The following is a 14,110-nucleotide window of genomic DNA, read 5'->3' as shown; positions in this document are numbered from 1 at the left end:
TGTATTACGCGCCATGAGCTGCTCGGACATCAGACGCGTGTCTGTGGCCCTATATCCACATAATGGATTCAGCTCCCTTTTCTCATGTTTGGAAACAACCCAACATCAGTGGCCCTATGACCGCTGAAACAAAGAAAATATCTGACCATCGTTTTGTCTGCCCTTACAGGCTTTTATTCCGGCTTTCCATGCTGAACGAGGGCCAGGAGAAATGGCTCGGTGCAGAAATAATACATCATCAGACTGACCTAGTTTGCAGGACCGTGGGTGCTTGCGAAGGATAATTGTTTGTAATCATCTTAATTAATATAATAATCATCTAATTTTATACCTCCTAATGAAAATTAAGTGCATTTTGATGCATAAGTTGTAATCAGCAGGCCAAGTAATTCAACTAATGATTTGTATCGGTGTTTATTCAAATAAGCAAACAATTTAATGCATTAATTTATACAGATTAAAACTTTGCAGGCTCAGACAAGGGCGGTGGAGGTAGACCTGCAAAGCACACACCTTCAAACAGTCTTTTAACCTGTATAGACAACAAAAGGTTGTAAATGTGACAGTAAATATGAAGGGTCAATGACAAACAGGGATGCTTGATATAATAAAAAAATGAGCAGTCTAGTTTAAAATGCATCTCGGTTCCAAAATAAAAATGGTTCATCTGGTGACTAAAGTTGTTTTGCTAAAAATTTGTTCACTAAGAGCATCATTTGTCTAACTTTAATTTAATGACCAGTGACAATCTCAGTAACTCACAATATCGACCTGCATATTATGTGGCATAATGTAGGCCAGAGATGAAAAATAAGTCCAAAACTAATCAAATATAAATAGGTTATGAAGACTTAGTTATGATTTCATGCCTGTGCAACAAAAATGCGGAAGACTAATATAGGCAACCCATAGGCTTTTTTATGAATTAATATAATTTTTATAGTGGGCTCATTGGAATAATGCTGCCATACAGTATGGATGTTTTGTAACCACGTCATTTTTTGTGATATTCAGAAAGAAAATGAATAAAGAGCCGGTTCTTGTATTCCTGCAGACATGTTTAATTTGAGGATGTTTAATGTCACATTTCTATTGTCTTTTGCTTTCAGATCTTCTGTGAATCGTTTCCATCAATGCATCAGTCAATCAATCTTCCCCAACACCCCACGCAATCAGCAACTCCATTGTGTTGTTCCTTCTAATGGAAACGGCTCTCCATGAGAGTTCTGATGAGTTCGAGTGATGAACGAGGACACAGTTTGGTGAGAGTAAGTGAAAATCACACTCTCTTCCTCCACTCAGCGACTTTTATGTAAAACAGCGCAATTAAACAATGTCCTGAAAATGAATGTATGCTGGAAACATGAGGCTCATTTGGCTGATGAATGGTCGCACTTTGGATCAAACGCGATTTTGGTTGAGTGTGCATTTAATATTCCTCTCATTAAAATATTTCGGACTGAATTTCATGTATTTATTTATTTGTAGATTTTTAAAAATATTTTATTAGCTTTGTTTTTCTGTTTATGTGACATTTAAACTTGCTTTTTTCCTCCCCAAAAAACGGTTTAGCAGCTTTCACTGCTCAGGGTGGTCTCTTTGGATGGTTTAAGAGGGGGTTTGAGCAGTTCTCAGCTGGTCAGGCTGGAACACCATCTGTTAGACCAGCAAAACCAGTTTGACCAGGATTAAAGACCAGCTAAACCACTTTAGGCATGTTTAAGCTGTTTTTTTTTTTTCCATAAGGGTTTATTATTATTGTCATTAACTTTACTAGTAGTAGTAGGCCTACTGTTGTTGTTCCTGATGTACTTTATTGCAGAATTTTAAAGTTGAGTTGTTCTATATATATTTATATCATGGACGTTTTAGTTGCTTTTCGTGAGTCAGAGCAAGTAAAGGGTATTTTCATTCCAGCTTTTGGCCCCTGAAACAGGGGGATGTGATCAATCTGCCGCCTATTAAGGCCGTTAATTGATAATGCATACTAATTAGGCAGAGCTTTGGTACTTTAGAGACTTTGAGGAGGTAATTGTAGGCACAAGTCCAAATGTAGTTTAAAAAGCAGTCTGCACGAGGTGAAAAATGTCACTCTGCTGGCGGCGTGAGGGGCCTGTAATGAACTGAACTCATAAACATGTTCCAGTGCACACGTACCAGTAAAAGGTTTGCGGTCAGTGAGATTGTTTTTTGGAAAGAAATTAATACTTTTATTCAGTAAGGACACATGAATTTGATGCAGAGTGACAGTAAAGACATTTATAATATTACAAGAGATTTCTATTTATTAAAATTATGCCCTTTTGGAATTTCCTTAAAACAAAGAATCTTGAAAAATGCGTATTAGAATGACTGAATATTAGAACACTGAAGACTGGAGTAATGATGCGGAAAATAGCAGCTTTGCATCACATAAATAAATTGCATCTTAAAACATATTGAAATAGATAACTTGTAATATTTAAATTGTAATATTTCACAATAGCACTCTTTTTGCTGTATTTATAGATCAAATAAATACAGTCTTGGAGAGCATATTCGTAAAAAAAAATTGAAAAAGTTTTAAAACTCCAAACTTTTGAACGGTTAGTGTATGTAGAACATTTTTTGCAACATATGATAACTATTTAGCAAGTTTAATCAATAATGGCTTTATTTTGAAGGGTGATGATAGAACATTACACATTTTTTCGTAATTCAAAGCAAATAATGTTTGAAGCCGGGTTAACTATGCCATAAGCAGTTGAAGCGTCCTTGCATGAAGGTTGTTTGCATGTTGCATTCCAAAGGCAGGCCCACACAAACTTCTCTTCTGTCAATGCGTGCATGGTCATCTTGAGTGAGACGCATTTAACTTCACTTGATGCAACATCAAGCAGCCCTTGACAAGCATGCATCAAAGCGCACAGCTCTAATTAAACTAGATCAACATGTGAGAATATTTGTTCCTTTTCAGTGTCAAAATCAAGACCCTTTGAACCGTCAATCTCCATCGCAAATGAGCGTGTCTGTCTGCCGTGTATTGAGGCTGCTTGTGATGTTGTCAAAAGCAGTTGCCATGGCAGTTTGTTGTGGTGCTCGACCCGAATTTGTTCCCCTTTGCTCCGAGCGTCCCTCACAAGTGAAGCCCGTGGCGCGTGTCTGAAGGTTGTCATATGCTGTTTTCTGTCCGAACGGTTCATGGACATCCTTTAAAACGAGTGGCAGTATTAATATTTACTCAAACTTCAAAACAAATTTTTCGTACTAAGAGATTTGCTATCAAAAAAAGCTTGCATAAACTGCAAATAATTACTTTTTGAAGATAAATAGAGGTAATTTGACAAGAAAATACAATTTCAGGTTTTTTATTATTTTCTTTCAGTGTTACTTGCTGTTTCTTTGTGTTTGAAATTTATAATTGTGAAATTTACTAGAAAATCTGAAAACAAATGCAGGTATTAAAAAGTATTAATTTCAGCAATGGTATTAAGGGTATTGTTCACCCAGAAATGAAAATGTGATGTTTATCTGTTTACCCCCAGGGTATCCAAGATGTAGGTGACTTTGATTGTTCAGTAGAACACAAACCAAGATTTTTAGCTCAAACCGTTGCAGTCTATCAGTCTTATAATGGAAGTGGATGGGAATCCCGGCTAAAACATTAAAAAAAATGATGATGTGTAAAGACACAAAACGATTGGTCTGTGCAATAACTGACCAGTATTTATATTGTTTTTTTACCTCTGATTCACGCAATGTGCGAACTGTTCAATGTGCGATCTCTCTTTAGTGCATCCTGTTGTGCACTTTCTCAGCAGCAGGTGCTTGAGGCGTCTTCTTCTTCTTCTTGCTTTATGGCAGATCGCAGACTTATAAGTGCATTACTGCCACCTATCTCTCAAATGGACCATTCACACTCTATCTACAATCTCAGTTGGGGGTGTCAATGGTCCATGGTCAATGGTGTATGACATCAAACGCAAAAGCATAGGATCTGTCTGCTCTCTTATCTCTCTTGCAGTACTTGATGTCATACACTAAACATTCTGTGCAGTGGCACTTCAAGCTGAACGTGCCTAATGTATGCTACCTCGACAAAGCACGTATGCAACAAATGACGTCAGAAAAGCATCAGTACGTTATAAACGGTTATGGTGTATTATTTAACCGAAAGCGTGTTTGCATCGCAATGCATCGAAGAAACGATTAATTTAGACACCCCTAGTCTCTGTTGAAAGTCTATGGACTGAAGGGAGACAAGCCTCTGCTGTGATTTACCTGTGGGTGTCGCTGTTTGATAGCGTTATTTTACAAAAACTAGTGACATTTATACTTTTAATGCCATATTTTCTAATATTTGTGATTTATGTTTGTAATATTGATTATATTCTCATCCAATTTTTTTGAGGAGACACTACTTCCCTTTCCCCCCTTCGGAGGAAACACCCACGATGTTGACGTATCATGTTTCCTTTCTAAAAATTTTTTACATTTACCTTCATAAAGGTAAAAAAAAAAAAACTTGCAGATACCCTGAAAATCTTTTCAACTCAAAAATTCTTTCTGTGTGGTAACACAGTCCTGACTAAAGTGTTGTTACGTTCATGAAAATTATAAATTAAGTGTAAAAATGGCCCTCTGATGAGATTTAATGACAGGTTGAAATAAATGTATCCAGGTCATGGCATCACCAAGGCCTGGTGTAATATTCCTTGTGGTCATAAAATGCATTTAACTCATTATTTATCCTCACATACAGTTTTTTTTCCTTGAAAATGTGTGAATCTGTTTTATATAGCCTCTCTGTCTCCCTCCCTCCCTGTCTACCTTGGTTTTTTTTTTTTGTGGATTTGTTTGTTTCCCGCTTTTCTCGAGGGGTGCGTGAAGACAGACAAGCTTGCCAGATTCATTTTCTGATCAAAGCTGTTTGATTTGGTCAATTTTGCCACATTGGAGACGTTCTCTATTACTGAGATAAATAGCCCCGGGCTAACTGTCAACCAAAACTTGTAAGCTAATAAATTATTCCAATTTCTCCCCGCCGGATTTCTCCTGGGAGACAGCCTCTAGGAAATACACTTTTTGATTAGTAAATTTCTGTGTGTGTGTGTCTGGACATTCGGATGTGTCGTCTTTGATTAGCGGCGGCCCTGTTAGAGCCGAGGGCGGCAGAGGGGCTGTCAGTCGAGCACAGACTCTAATGCATAATGCATTGACACAACCGGCTTTCTGCCACCTCCCTCTCCCAGAGCGAACGCCGGTGGAACTGGCTCCCCTCACCTGAGAGCTCCTTATCTCTCTTTCTCTCTTGCCGTCGCTTTCTTGGCTAGCTGGCTCAGGAAATAAAGCATCGTGACAGATCCTCGTTCGCTGCAGACCTGTAGTTATGAGTGCCCGGCACACACTCACACACACACGCACACACACACACACACACTTGGAAGTTGGAAATGGGTTGACTTGAGCTGAAAGTGTGCAGTCAGCAGAATAGGGTAGAGCTGTTTGAATGATAGGCTGTTGGGAAATTGATCTCCACCCACTGGCCCGATAACCCCCCACCTGCCCTCTCTCTCTCTTTTCTACACCTCTCTTTTATCTGTCTTTTTTTTTCTCTTTTACCTCTTTTTGCAGCCGCCAGCACTCAATCTGAAGTCATTCTGTGCATTCCGGACAGAAAAATGCTGGTTCTGGCTCTACATTGAACCTAAAAACGTGTTTGTTTGTTTTAATCCAGTCTCCTCACCAAATACAGTTTTCAAAACTAGATGCAAATGAACATAGATTATACAAAACTATTTTTTCTATTTTTTTTTTTGACTGTCAACACATCAAAGGGCTCTATCATACAGTACATCTGGCGCAAAAGTGGTACCATGCAAGTGTTTCTTGCTAGTTTCAGCCTGACATAGTAATCATTTTAACGTCCTGTGCCACGTTGTTTAAATAGGAAATGCATTTGTGCCCATTTGTGCGCTCATGGGCTTGCTGGTCTGAAAGCAAGGTGTGTTCAGACGCATTGTTGGTGCGTTGTTATTTTGAGGCAACTGAAATAGACTGCACCATTGACCAACTAAAACCTGGACTAAAGTCAATGGGCCCTATTTTAACGATCTAAGCGCATGGTCTAAAGAGCACAACGCAATGCGCTTAGGGACTGTATTGTCCGAATCCACTTTTGCTAGTTTCACAGGAAAGATAGTTGGTGCGCCCAGCGCATTGTCTAAAAGGGTTGTCCCTATTCTCGTGTGTTTTGGGCATAACGTGCCATAAACCAATCAGATTCTCATCTCCAATTCTCTTTAAGAGCCATATGCGCTCGCACCAATGGATTTGCAATTTACAAGGCGGAATTTGGAAGTGGAAAAATGTTACATTTTTCTAGTGAGGGAATGGATCTGCTCGTGCACATTTTTTATATTTTTATATTTCTTAATATATTTTTACAATTTAAACTATGACTTTTAAATTATATTTAAAAATATATACATGTATATAAAACAATAATATATATTAACATACTTTGAATTTTTTTCCTATTTATAATATATCATGCAGTATATTATAAAATAAACAATTTGTTATATGATAAATGATCAGGTCATGAAGTACAGTAGTGAAGTACAGTTCCTTCATCTCAAGTCAAAGGAAGGTGGGCTAATTTTAAGAGAGGTTTGCGGTCACTCAATTTTTTTTTGTGAAAAAACTGGTCAATCTCACTTTTTATTTCCCTTTATATCCTCTTTTTCACTTGTCCTTTTATAATATTTGCTCTTTGTTGAACCGTTCTCTTTTTCTACCCCTCTATATCCCCCCTCCACCTCCTTTTTGTGTCTTTCCATGTGCTGTGACTCAATAACTCCCAGCATGCAGTTTGAGCATGCACACACACATAAACGGAGGAGTACAGAACAAACACATCTCCTGGATCCTGAGCACCAAAAACTACACTCATCATTTATCAGCTAGCTAAATGCCTGCCCATACCATTACCCTCCCCAAAGCAGCCAGCAGGATGGGAGGGGAGGAGAGGAGCGAGGCACTGCGCTGCGCTGCGCTGCGCTGCGCCCGGTGAATTAAACTTTTGAGGGTTCAGCGCTTTCCCACTTTGGTGATTCATCTTTCCTCTCACCCAGGAAGTGCACACCCAGCAGGAGAGTGAGGTAATTACATCTCCACATGACACGCCGCTTCATTACTGCCTGTGTGTCTTGCTCACCATCACTGCTGTAGTTTAGAGATGGGGTACACAGGGGGTACGGAGATGGAGGCTGATTTTTTTTTCTCTTTCAGTCAAACTGTAATGGCTGACTACACAAGGGCTCTCGGTTGGTGAGGGTAATTTTTATGTATCACTGCGTTAACTGCTGGAGTGGACTGAAAGAAATTTGATGGACGAAGTACTAACAGGCCCATGTTGTGTCTGTGAAGGATAAAATATTGTGACTTTTTAAATTGTTTTATGTGTCAGTTATGGTATAATGGCTTTCTACAAAAATAATCTATTTAAAATTATTCTATACACTATAGAAAGGCTTGTTTATATAAGTTTATACAAGATATTATTACAGTATTTGTAATAGTTTTGCTCACCAAAGCTGCATTAATTTAATAAAAAAATAAAGTAATATACTACTAATATATTATTTATATTATTAAAACATTTTTATGTTTTTACTGTGACTTTTTTCTAAACAATTTGTATTAATTATTAAAATGCATCCTTGCTGAAGAAGTATTATTTATAAAAACTTTTATAAATTTTTGATCATACTTTTTAATTTTGAACAGAAGTGTATATATGAATATGAATATACTCTCTCTGTATGTACACACACACACACACACACACATACTGTATGCGTGTGTGTGTGTGTGTGTATACAGTATATAATTTATACATACAGTATTCTCCACATTAATGATGGTATTGATGAAATAGGGTACAGTATACAAAATATCAGCTACACTCTTCAAAAATAAAGTTGCTTAAAGGTTCTTCACAAGGATGATATAGAAGAACCATTTTTGGTTCCACATAGAATCATTCATTCAAAGGTTCTTTAAGGAACCATCTCTTTATTACCTTTTTATAGTCTGAAGAACCTCCTTTCACCACAGATAACCTTTTCTTTTTAATCTTTGGATTTCAAGTTTATTTATGGAACTATTTAGACAAAGACGTTCTTCTATGGCAGCGTGAAGTCATGGCTTAGTGGTTAGAGAGTTTGACTTTTAACCCTAAGGTTGTGGGTTCGATTCTCGGGCTGGCAATACCATGACTTAGGTGCCCTTGAGCAAGGCACTGAACCCCCAAATCCTCCCCCCCCGGGCGCCGCAGCATAAATGGCTGCCCACTGCTCCGGGTGTGTGTTCACTGCAGTGTGTGTGCACTTTGGATGGGTCAAATGCAGAGCACAAATTCTGAGTATGGGTCACCATACTTGGCTGTATGTCACTTCACTTTTCACTTTTGGTGTGTCTTGACCCAAAAACCAAAAATGGCATTTTATTTACTAGGAAATGCTAAGTAACTACAGAACATATGAAGTACATTAAACCATCAGAGAGTTAGCTGTATAGAGTAGATTAGCTTGATGAATTCTTCAGAATTCTAGCACAACTCATTAGACGTCCTGAGACCAACAACAAAACAAGGTCTTAAATTTCTCTAACTCCTTCTGTAGAAATACTAGCAACTGACGGATTACATCTGACAGCCTGTCTCTAGGTGTGAGGTGTTTTTAAAGGCTCTCATGCTCTTTCTGTGGTCAGAGAGAGGCACACTTGGTCAATAGTCATTTTGATTCCCGTGATTTAGCTAATTACTCTGTATCAGCTCGAGACATCGATCCCACCCCTCTCCCGCTGTCAGCCACTCCTGGGGGTCAGAGAGTGATTGACAGCCATGTGAACCAGCAGGTTTCTGCAAAATGGTCATTTGTTTATGCCAGTTTATGGCCACTTGTTTTGCAACTTTTTAAAGCAAATATACACTTATATGTAAGTGTTATTGTCATAATAACATATTCTTAGTAACTAAGATTATCAGTCACATCCATGCTCCTATTTGCATGTAAGCTGCTTTAATTATGTTAGAGTTTACAAATAAATCATAATTGTGAGATTTGTTTAATTTTATTAAGAAATTAAGCTGTACTTGTAACATATAGACATACTCTGAGAGATGTTCTCTGAAGATGAAACATGCTTTCATGAAAAACGTATGATTGTGAGTGGAAAACAAATCTTTATTGAAGGACTGACAACATAATGTAGAGAAATAGAAATAGTTTCGTTTTTACTGTGTGATTTGTTACATTGTTTGATGAATAATTTGATTATACATCACATAGCAACATGTGTAGAGAAGCTAGCTGTGTGTGTATATGTGTGTGTATTTGTGTGTGTGTGTGTGTGTGTATATGTGTGTGTGTTGGAGCACTGAGCTGTGGAATAGGCCTGTTAGTCAGTCCACCTCTCAGCTTTCAGATGTGTCTGTTTGACAATGCGGGGTGCGTTTAGCTGCCTGTCGTTGCTGTGGACAACAGCAGTGACCCGAGCAGACTGTGTGACGGAGCCTTTCTGAGTTTGTGTTGAGTCTTGTCAGACTTGGACCGCCTGGACTACAGATACACACACACACACACACACACAAGATGTATTCAGCTAACTGCTAGAATCTGACCACATTTGCACTCCATGGAATCATGATTCAACAGTGTTTGCCAGTGTGCTATGTGGTTGCTATCTATCTATTTACAGGTGAATCTCAATAAATTAGAATGTTGTGGAAAAGTTCATTTATTTCAGTAAGTCAGCTCAAATTGTGACACTCGTGTATTAAATAAATTCAATGCACAAAGACTGAAGTAGTTTAAGTCTTTGATTCTTTTAATTGTGATGATTTTGGCTCACATTTAACAAATCTCAACAAATAAGAATACTCATTAAGAATTTTTTTTTTTTTTTTTTATGAATTATTGTCCTTCTGGAAAGTATTTTAATTTACTGTACATGTACTTAATACTTGGTAGGGGCTTCTTTTGCTTTAATTACTGCCTCAGTTCAGCGTGGCATGGAGGTGATCAGTTTTGTGGCACTGCTGAGGTGGTCTGGAAGCCCAGGTTTCTTTGACAGTGGCCTTCAGCTCATCTGCATTTTTTGATCTCTTGTTTCTCATGTTCCTCTTGACAATAGCCCATAGATTATCTCTGGGGTTCAGGTCTGGTGAGTTTGCTGGCCAGTCAAGCACACCAACACCATGGTCATTTAACCAACTTTTGGTGCTTTTGGCAGTGTGGGCAGGTGCCAAACTCTGCTGGAAAATGAAATCAGCATCTTCAAAAAGCTGGTCAGCAGAAGGAAGCATGAAGTGCTCCAAAATATCTTGGTAAATGCGTTCAAGTGACTTTGGTTTCCAAAAAACACAATGGACCAACACCAGCAGATGACATTGCAGCCCAAATCATCACAGACTGTGGAAACTTAACACTGGACTTCAAGCAGCTTGGGCTAAGAGCTTCTCCACCCTTCCTCCAGACTCTAGGACCTTGGTTTCCAAATGAAATACAAAACTTGCTCTCATCTGAAAAGAGGACTTTTGACCACTGGGCAACAGTCCAGTTCTTCTTCTCCTTAGCCCAGGTAAGACGCCTATGCTGCTGTCTGTGGTTCAGAAGTGGCTTAACAAGAGGAATACAACAACTGTAGCCAAATTCCTTGACATGTCTTTGTGTGGTGGCTCTTGATGCCTTAACCCCAGCCTCAGTCCATTTTCTTTGTGACTCAAATTCTTGAATCAATTTTACTTGACAATCCTCATAAGGTTGCGGTTCTCTCGGTTGGTTGTGCTTCTTTTTCTTCCACACTTTTTCCTTCCACTCAACGTTCTGTTAACATGCTTGGATACAGCACTCTGTGAACAGCCAGCTTCTTTGGCAATGAATGTTTGTGGCTTACACTCCTTGTGTAGGGGTGTCAATGATTGTCTTCTGGATTGTCTTCTGGACAACTGGACAGCAGTTTTCCCCATGATTGTGTAGCCTAGTGAACCAAACTGAGAGGACATTTTGAAGGCTCAGGAAAAATAAAACTCTTTTCAAGAACTACAATGAATGGCTCGTTTGGACTACAGCATTGTTTCCGGGTTTTGTGATTTTACAGAGTGGCCCATTTGAATATCATTAAAATAATTCCCACCTACTACAATTCAAATGGTTTATTTGGGGTGGGGAGGGGAGGGGTAAAGTCATGGTTTGAACGCTGGGTTGAGTTGATCAGACAAGAAGACGATGAAGAAGCAGTGCTGCTGTCATTTTCATTTAATCTTGCATGTAATATCTGATAAAGCAGCGTTTGTGAGCAGAGTGCTGCTTTGTGTACAGCCGTTACTGGGAAATCCTAGATTTGTAATTTAGCCAAAAAAATAAAAAAAACAATATAGTTTACACTCTAATATGTCTTGCAATATCCATGTGTGCAAAGGTTCTGTGTGATCCTCTTGTTCAATATTCTCGGGTTCTAAATCCAGCTCAAACTGATTTGTCAATATTAACGCCATCCTTAACTATACCAGAGCAGACTGAACTTGAGGCTTTGTCAAGGGGCGGGGAAGTACTGAAACACTGTCTAAGCTGTTTGCCAATCACAACACACTGGTACAGTTAACCAATCACATCACATTCCGTTTTTAGGAAGGCGGGGCTTCATCAAACCTGGAACTGATCGAGCCATTTGTGCCAGACTGGGGAGAAAGGTACTGTAATAATGTAAATTATGTGAAAAATAATGTATTTTTCGAATGTGTTTAGATATGGCAGTAGTCCTTCCTTCAGTCCTTCATTTATTTTTTTTTTTGCAAGATTCATTAGCCATAATTAGCCAGATTTTTCACAAGTATCTGTGTGCTGTTATGAGGTTGATATCACATGCCTGGACTTATGTTCTCATACAGTGACTCTTGAGTTAGTTATAGAAAGTGTTGTCATAACATCCATCTTTGGGTTTAGAAAAAATATTGCACACGTTTATTAATTTCTGCTGTTCATGTAGAGAAATTATTTTATCGTAGTCTCTTCACATAAGCATGGAAATATCCTGTCCATCAAAATGAGAAATAGTTCAATCTCTTACTCCTACACATCACTTTCAGTCTTACCTCAAATTACCTTCAATCAAAATATAATTTCGCTAAGATTCAAGAGCAAATGTGTGTGTGGTGATGTGGACATGATTGAAAGAGACAAATGTATGTGAGGGTGAAAATGGTATTCAAGAAGAGAAATGTTCCTTTGTGATAATTAACATTAAGTCTGAGAGAACTATGGAAAGTGTGAAATAAGTGTCATATTTAAATTATTTTTCCATTTGTACAACATACATTTATATTACATGCTATATACATGCAAAAAAGCATGATTATCACGTGTCTTTCAGACTCATTTACTTCTGTGTGATGTATTTCAGAGCATTATTCAATGAAAAAATGTTGGAAGCTAAAAGTGAAACTCAGCCTCCAAACCAGATATACTGACTTTTTTAAAATGTTTTAGAACAATTACATTATTCTTCAAAAGTTTGGGATAAGTTAGATTTTGTGTTTATTTTTAATCTCCGTATTTTAACTCTTGTGTCATTTTGACCCAGAATTTAATTTTTAAACATTCACTCATGCCAGTGAAATGTATTAGTGAGTCAAAGTTCCTTGCCACTTGCTAAATCAGCCTGAATTGGTGCTCATGCACTTGCAACTTGCTATAAGTTGCGAGCGGTGTGATTAAACTCTACCAACATATCTGCTCAAAAGCAGCCTTCCACTGTGCCAGCCTATCACACAGCACCTCTGCCCCCTCTCACTCCCTAAAGAAAGCCAAACCTTCCATCTCGCCTCTCTTCCAGAGGGAGAGAGAGAGAGAGAAAGAGAGAGAGAGAGAGAGAGAGAGAGAGAGAGAGAGAGAGAGAGAGAGCGGCATCAGGCAGCTGGGTTGCAGCAGTAATAAAGAAAGAGAATCAATAGGGCATGCAATGGAGCCAAGGTGCTGCCATTCATCATGCGTCCTCCCAAACTCCCATCATTCATCAAAGTCAATGAGCCAGCAAATAGGAAAATGACTATTTGTATCAAACACATCTGCACTCATCCACTGAGGTATTTCATTCCCATTAACTCCCATGGTAAAATACACTGAGGGTTTGTGCACGAAGGAGGGAAGAGAGTGTTGTGTGTCTGTTTGTGTTTGCGCTTGTGTGTGTATATGCTGTTTACACAGGTTGCTTGTGGCGAATTATCTGCCGAGGAACACTTTTATGGAGCCCGTGTGTGTGCGAGTGTTGTTTTTGAGGGACATTTTTACGTTTCGACAACTCCTCCTCCTCCTCCCCCAATCCCTATCCTAACCCCATCATCTTTTATGGGCTGTCATTGGAGGATTTTAGTGTACATCTTCATCTGCTTATTTCCTCCATCCGCCCCCCCCCCACACCCCTCTCTTTTTCTCTTTCGGCCTCCATTTTCACTACTTCAACCTTTATCTTTTTATTTTACCTCTTCACTTTTCTCTTCTCTTTCAGCATACGTGGTTTGGTTGTGGCAGTGTGCTCTGTCTTTTATATATAAATCTCCCTTAGTGACACTAAGCGTGGGTTATATTATTCCAGGCTGCTTTTTTTTTTATATCGTTGCTCTATAAATTTGGTGGCGCGAGGTAAAGATGAAGGTGGCTGATGGTTCGGATGCAAATGGCAGCACCATCATCATTATGGTGTAATACCCCATGAAATGGTGGGGATCATTACTGCAAGGGCTTTATGGCCAACGCTGAGCGATATTTTATATGAGAGTCTGTATATGTAAGCTTTATCCTGCTCTTTCAGTCTATTATTGAAGCAATGTGTTTGCTTTGGTGGCTTATCTAGTCTGGTGATCCGTACACATCGTGAATATGACATGTTTTGGTAGTATTTCATGATAACTGCCTGGAATTAATAAGTCATGAGGGGAAGCATTATATAATGCTTAACAGATGTAGATGATGCATTTGGAAATGCATTATGTGTAATGTAATTAAAGAACTTTAAAACAACCCTTTTCTTTTAGAAAATTCTTAAAACTATATTTTTAAACTTATAC

The sequence above is a fragment of the Carassius auratus genome, chromosome 21 (genome assembly GCF_003368295.1).
Source record: "Carassius auratus strain Wakin chromosome 21, ASM336829v1, whole genome shotgun sequence".
Classification (NCBI taxonomy): Eukaryota; Metazoa; Chordata; class Actinopteri; order Cypriniformes; family Cyprinidae; genus Carassius; species Carassius auratus.
This window is presented reverse-complemented; position numbering follows the sequence as displayed.